The following is a 6,878-nucleotide window of genomic DNA, read 5'->3' as shown; positions in this document are numbered from 1 at the left end:
TGCTCAACGGGGAGTCTCCTTCTCCCTCTGACCCTCCCCCCTCTCATGTGCTCTCTCTCTCTCATTCTCGCTCTCTCAAATAAATAAATAAAATCTTTAAAAGAAAAAGGAATTTGTTCAAAAGATACATACATCATACAACAAGAGGTCATTATTAAATTCTGGGCCAGGCATGATTTCCCCCTATTTTATTATATGCTTATATGTGCTGTTTATTTATAGTCCTCATCCAGCTGGATTGTGGGCCAAGTTAGGGGCATAATTGTTGAGGTTAAGTAATACCTTATAGTGGGTGTACAGAACCTAACATTTCTTGCATCTTCTTGTGACTCATTTTTTATATATCTATGAGATTTTCCTGGTTTTGTTTTTTTGGGGGGGGTTGTTTGTTTTTTGAGAGAAAGGAGAGGGGATTTTATACATCTGAAACTCTTTAGAGTTTCCAGAAGGGCATGCAACCCCAGACAAGTCAAAAGCAACAATTTCCACTACACAACGTATTCAAGCTCACTAATGTTTGGTTTAGGCAAAGCAAGCAAAACCCTCTTAAAAGTTACTCTCACAAGCCGTGTGAAATTGCCTTCCTTAGTTATTGCTACAGCAGTGACTCAACTTGCATGAGCATTAGAATTACCTAGCTTATTAAAATAGACATTCTTGGCCTTCACTGGGCAGTACGTGCTTCAGTGGGTAAGGTCCAAGAATTTGCATTTCTCACGAGTTCCCAAGTAATGCTGGTAACACTGGACTGGGGACCATTTTGAGAACTAGTGTCCTAGAATGTTCTCTAACTGACCAATTTCTGTGTCCGATTAATCTGCCAAAATTTCCTGAGAGACAGAGAAAAAAAAAAAAAAGAAAGAAACAGTAGTAACACTTAACAACAGACCGCTATAAAGGCTAATTAACCTTCTTCATAAGAATGGGGGGGGACTTATTTCATTTCATACCCACAGAAAGCTTTAAAATCTAATTCATATGTCAGAAGGAAGCATAGAATACAAAAATTTACTGACTCAGATCTCAAAGGGAGAGCAGAGTCTCAGGGGCTCTCCATTCCAATGAGCACAAAATTTTTGAGCTCCTATTATTGTTGAAAAATTAAAAACAGAGGGTGTTAGAAGGTATCAAGTTCTTCAGTACAAACAGACCAAAAAAAGGAAAAAAAGGGTATAAAAAATGTAGATTCCCTAGCACTTTTACCAAAGAGAGAATGGCTCTCCAATATTACCCAACAAAATCAAAGAATACATTTATACAGTAAAATTTGTTATTCCTGCTTCCTTGAAATTTTATTAAGAATTCCAGAGTAGAACAAACAGAGGGTTACTGGAGGGGAGGTGGCCGGGGGTGAGGGCGTAGGGAGGGGGGACAAGACCGGTGAAATGGGTGATGGGCATTGAGGGCACTTGTGATGAGCACTGGGTGTTGTATGGAAGTGATGAATCACTAGATTCTACACCTGAAACTAATATTACACTGTATGTTAACTAACTGGTATTTATATAAAAACTTAAAGAAAAAAGAAAAAGAATTCCAGAGTAAAAGAATCCATCACTTTCCAACCTTTTTTTCCTAGTGGTGCAAAAATAAGGATGAATGGTCATGAGTTCTTCAATTGCCTCAACATAGGCTGACCCTTTTAGTGATATAATGGAGGATAAATTGGAACCAATGTCCCCAGGGTGACAAAAATAGGCTGTGCAAAGTGGTTCACCAGGCTTTCTTAACAATTTTCAAGGAATTTATATTTAAATGTTTGCCCTTCATAAAAACTATAATAAATTTTATAAATGTAATTTGACTCTGCCATTTCAACTCATATAAACAAATTGCTTTACTTGCTTATTATACTATGAGAAAGTTCCCCTGGGTCAATAAACAAAAATTAAAATTGTTGCATAACTGTATAATTTTTGCATATAGAAATAAATAATATATATGTGGGTATATGTGTATATATGTATATGTGTGACTGCATATATGTGCATATAACTAAATTTTACAAGTCATTTCATCATTCTCCTACTGATGGAGATTTACCAGGGTCCCATATCTTCTGCTACTATAAACAAAGCAGCAATAAACATTCTTACTTTCTGGAATATGTATTCTTTCACTCTGGTGCTTTAATTTCCATAGGATCAAGTCCCAAAAATGGAACTGTGAAGTCAAAAGGTTTTTTGTCTTTAAAAATAATAACAATAATTACTGCCAGATTACTTTACAAAAAAGTTCCAATTTACATTTCCACCAACAATGTATAATGTCAGTATCCCTGAATCCTCACCAGCACTGATTTTTTAAAATATAATCTAATAGGATAAAAAATATCAGTTTCCTTTTCAACTTAAAATTCCCTGAGACTACTAAAATTAAGTATCAACATTATTCCTTTAAGACACAGATGCTGAAAATATGTCTAACTATAATAAGTGTCAAGAGTCTAATAGCCAAGAGTCCTGGTAAATTAAATATCGGAATTCCCAAGCAAACATAACACTAGCTGTGGAGCTGGAAAATTCCTATGTAAATCCTGGCTCTTCCACCTACTAGTTTGTAAATGTGGGCCAATTGCTTAAATTTTCTAAGTTTTAGTTTCTGGAGTATCTAAATTGGACAAAATCATCATCCCTATTTCTTGAGGCGTTCTGATCATGTTAAGGAATAACACCTGTTAAAGGGCTTAGCACAGTTCCTGGCACACAGGAAGTGACAAGAAACATTGGCTAGGATTACAAGGATGCTTACCATCTTCTGATATGCTTTCACTTCTTTTCTCTGTAGGATCTTGAGTGAAACCTGGTTACAGAACAAAGCAGTTTGATGTCAACTTGATGACCTCAATGTATTCACATTTGAAATATCTTAAAATATTTTGCTGGTGAAACAAAAGTCACCTTCTATATTCAGTAGGCACTGACCCTTTCTTTAAACTCTCTAGGCAAACAATATTATAAAATGAGATCAGCAGCACCAAAAAAAAAAAAAAAACAAAATGAAGCCAAACGCAAGAAAACACATACACATAAACCTTAATAGTGAGTTCATGAAAATCTTAATGGTGAGATGGTAATGTTTCGAGGATTACAATTTCTTCAGAAATGACTAGGTAGCCCCTGTGAAACCACATTATCAGTTCACCCACTCACCTCACTCACTGTTCCTCTTTCCAGTATTTTTATATCTTTGTTCTTTGTAAATTCACTAATTCCTTCCAACATTATATTCTTACACTTTGAGCCATATTTTTCAAATTTTTTTAAGATTTATTAATTTGGGGGGGGCAGAGGGAGGGAGAAACTTAAACAGACTCTGCACTGAGTGTGGACCCAACACGGGGCTCCATCTCACCACCCTGAGATCAGAACCTGAGCTGAAACCGAGAGTCAGAGGCTTAACCCACTGCACCACCCAGGCACCCCTATATTTATCAGTTAACAATAAACTTTATCAAATGGTAGTTTGTATTTGTTTATCCTTGGCTGATTCAAAGCACTTGGTATAATTTCCTTTAAATCGTCTCCTCCCATTTCACAACACTACATTATTTTCAATTAATTCCCAATAAACTCTTAATTGTCCATGCTCTGTTAGAGCTAACAGTTAATCCCTGTTTAAGCTAATGGGTTCAACTTCTTCAACAAACGAATCACTGTTATTTTTATTATAAAAGTACATGTACTTATCATTTTTAAAAAGTACAAAAATGTCTAAAAGGAAAAGGGAAAAAATTACCAGGGGTCCAAATCCCAGAGACAATCACTGTTAACACTTAGACGTAAAATATCCAAACATTTGTATAAAATGGATAAAATTATTTCCCCCCAAAATACTAGACATTTTATTTTGAATAATCTGTGTTTTTCTAATCATATGTAACATGAAATAAATGTCATCTCTTGATAATATAACCAATCCATTCTTTTAAACAGCAAGGTAAATTTCATTGTATAATATATACCATATACCATGAAGTATTTACTGAGGCCTCTGGATGGGAATTTAAGTTGCTCATAATTTTCCTATTATAATTATAAACATTATAAAGTAATCTTTTGCAAAAATATTTTTTCTGCATTATTTGTGTAGGAAAATTACTAGAAAGAGAATTGCTAGATCAAAGATGTATAACAATTTAAATTTCAAGATATTGGGACTAATTGTCCTTCAAAATACTGTGTGAATTGTATTTGAGTCTCTTTTTCTCTATTTTCAATACAGCCAATCATTTTATTTTTTTATTTTTATTTTTTTAGAGACCAAGTTTCATAAGATTTTTACTTGGAAAAAAAAATGTTTTACAAAATACCGTTCTTCTAATCAAAGAAACTTTCCCAGGGGGTACATGTAGCTTTCTGCCTTAGAGATGATAGAATGACCGTCAAAGGGGAGAGTTTTTTTAAATAGCAACCTAGCTGCAAAACCTACAAGAAGTAGATTTTTTTTAAAGTGCCTTTAAAATGTTAAAGCAAGTAATATTGTTGAATCTATTTGAAAAATTTTAAGTTTCCTTAAAATGGTCCATATGGTATGCACAACTTCACAGCTGATACAAAACTGCCTGTATTTAGTTCAAAACACAAAAACAATGCATATGAACAGTATTCTTTGAAAAATAATTCTAAATACTGCCAGTGCATCATAAGAAAACTTAGACAACCGTATTGACAGTATTCAGAGATTTAACAAGCTGAATATTAAAGTATTCAAACATTTACTTTGATTTTTAATACCACTGATAATAGTAAAAGCTCTTGCTGCCAAATGAATTCTGGATGCCTTGTTTCAAACTACACGTAACATATTTTGCGAGATAGATTCTAAAGAAATGCAAAACTAGGTTCCAGGATGTAAACTCCCATTGCCTAGGCAGGCCCTAGTTTTTCTGTGGCAATCTGGCAGCTTTGAAATTTGAAATCCTCTTTGTAGTTTCTTCTGATACTTCTGATAGAACTTCTTTTCGTTCTGGAATGGTGGGTAGCACAGGATGAACCAGGGTTGGGTGTGGTGTTAAGGGGGGCGATAGAAATTCTTTTTCTATTACAGTTCCAGAAAAAGCCTCAGGCGTTCCTGATAAGGACAAAAGTTTCTTGTGATGGTTTCCTTCTTGTTCCTCTTTCAAAATACTCTCATAGTGTCACTGCAAGTGGCCTCTTTGTAGCTGACACTGCTCAGGACTCCCTGTCCATCATCACTGGTATCACTGCAAACACTGTTCTCTCTGCTGCCAGACTTCAGGATTGACTTACGACGGACATACTCTCCGTTCACAACATCAACAAAGAGTCTATAAATGTCAGCAGGAGTTCTGATAGTAGGCAGCTCTTGGGCAGAATGACCACCACCAGAGCTGTTCTTTGGTTTACGTTTGGCTTCTTCTTTCTTTTCACTGAATTTTAAAGTGGTATTTTTTCCAGTATTTATTCGGACCCTCTTAGGTTCGACAGTATGAGAAAAATATATTGTTGGTATAGAATGATCTCCAACCGCTAAAGCATCATGGTCATTTTCATTTTCATTATCACCACCACCACCATCATCATCATCATCTTCTTCATTACTGTGGTAAGAATTTGAACCGTTCATTGAATGACTGCCATTCATTTGACCACCGAACAGTTGTAAATGTGTAACATTCTTGTAACAGCTGCTGGAAGTAACAGAGTCTGTTACTTGATGAAGCACATGCACATTTATATTCTGATCTTCCGTTTCTTCTTCAGAAGCCGTTGTATCCGGGCGCCTGGGTGGCTCAGTTGGTTTGGCAACTGCCTTCGGCTCAGGTCATGATCCTGGAGTCCTGGGATCGAGTCCTGCTCAGCAGGGAGTCTGCTTCTCCCTCTGACCATCCCCCCTCTCATGTGCTCTCTCTCTCTCATTCTCGCTTTCTCAAATAAATAAATAAATAAAATCTTAAAAAAAAAAGAAGCCGTCGTATCCTCTCCATTTGCAATCATAGTATCAGGCTTCCTATCAAGTTCACCCAGCAATTCTTCTTGTTTCTCTAGTTCTTCAAGTCGAGCCCACAGTTCCTTATCAGCAAGCAAATCCTTGGATTTTACATCATTTGCAAAATCTGCTTCAAAAATATCTGAAGTTTTTGGTTTGGAGTGAGGTTTATGAGCAATTAGGTGTTTTGCTTTAAATTCAAAATTTTAATTTCTTCTCATGTCAAGAATATCGCCTGCAGCATCGCTCATTTTCTGCAAATCTTCTGTGAATTCAACTCTGGATTCAAAAATTTTCATCACTTTTTTAAAAATCAACTATTGTTTTTCTTACATGTTCTTTCTGATGCTCAACTAAGCCCACAGCCTGCTTTGCTGAGCACTTTGCAAACCAACTGTCCCCGAGTAAAACAGTGACTTCATTAGTATGGGCAAGCTTTCCTGGCATGAAGGCAAAGAGGCCAAATGGTAGCATGATATTATAAGACAACTTATCGGCAAGGTACTGAGTCTTTCTTGCAGGGCATTATAGTCAATATCTACCTTATTCCAAAGCTGGATTTTCTCTTGGCAGTTAGTGACCACCTTTTCCTGCTCCTCGCGGAGCCGCGCCACCTCCGCGCCGCGGCCGAGGTTGAGGCGGAGGCCGAGGCATGGGGCGCGTGGTCGAGCGGGGCCTCCATGGCGGGGGCGCCGGGACCTCAGCGGGGTGAACGAGTCCTAAACAAATGTTTATGGAGGTGGCAGCCAATCATTTTAATTTTTGCCAATCTCTGAGACAAAAAAGGAAAAAAAATCCAATACAATAATATACAGGGAGATGAATAGGTAGAAAAAGAAACACACAAATGGCCAAGAGAAATAAGATGGTCAGTGTCCGTCCAATCAGATTAGTGAAATTTTTAAAAATGCAATAATATTCAGTGT

At 36.6% G+C, this 6,878-nt stretch overlaps 1 pseudogene; it reads right to left on the bottom strand.

The window, feature by feature from the left end:
• Nucleotides 1-4,879: 4,879 nt before the first annotated feature.
• LOC114204867 (unconventional prefoldin RPB5 interactor-like) lies at nt 4,880-6,634 on the bottom strand (annotated as a pseudogene).
• Nucleotides 6,635-6,878: the final 244 nt, after the last annotated feature.

The sequence above is a fragment of the Eumetopias jubatus genome, unplaced genomic scaffold (assembly GCF_037043125.1).
Source record: "Eumetopias jubatus isolate StellerSeaLion01/CBP00866 unplaced genomic scaffold, mEumJub1_p1.0 scaffold_5, whole genome shotgun sequence".
Classification (NCBI taxonomy): Eukaryota; Metazoa; Chordata; class Mammalia; order Carnivora; family Otariidae; genus Eumetopias; species Eumetopias jubatus.
The sequence above is the reverse complement of the archived record's forward strand: the minus strand, read 5'-3'. Positions and strand labels throughout refer to the sequence as shown.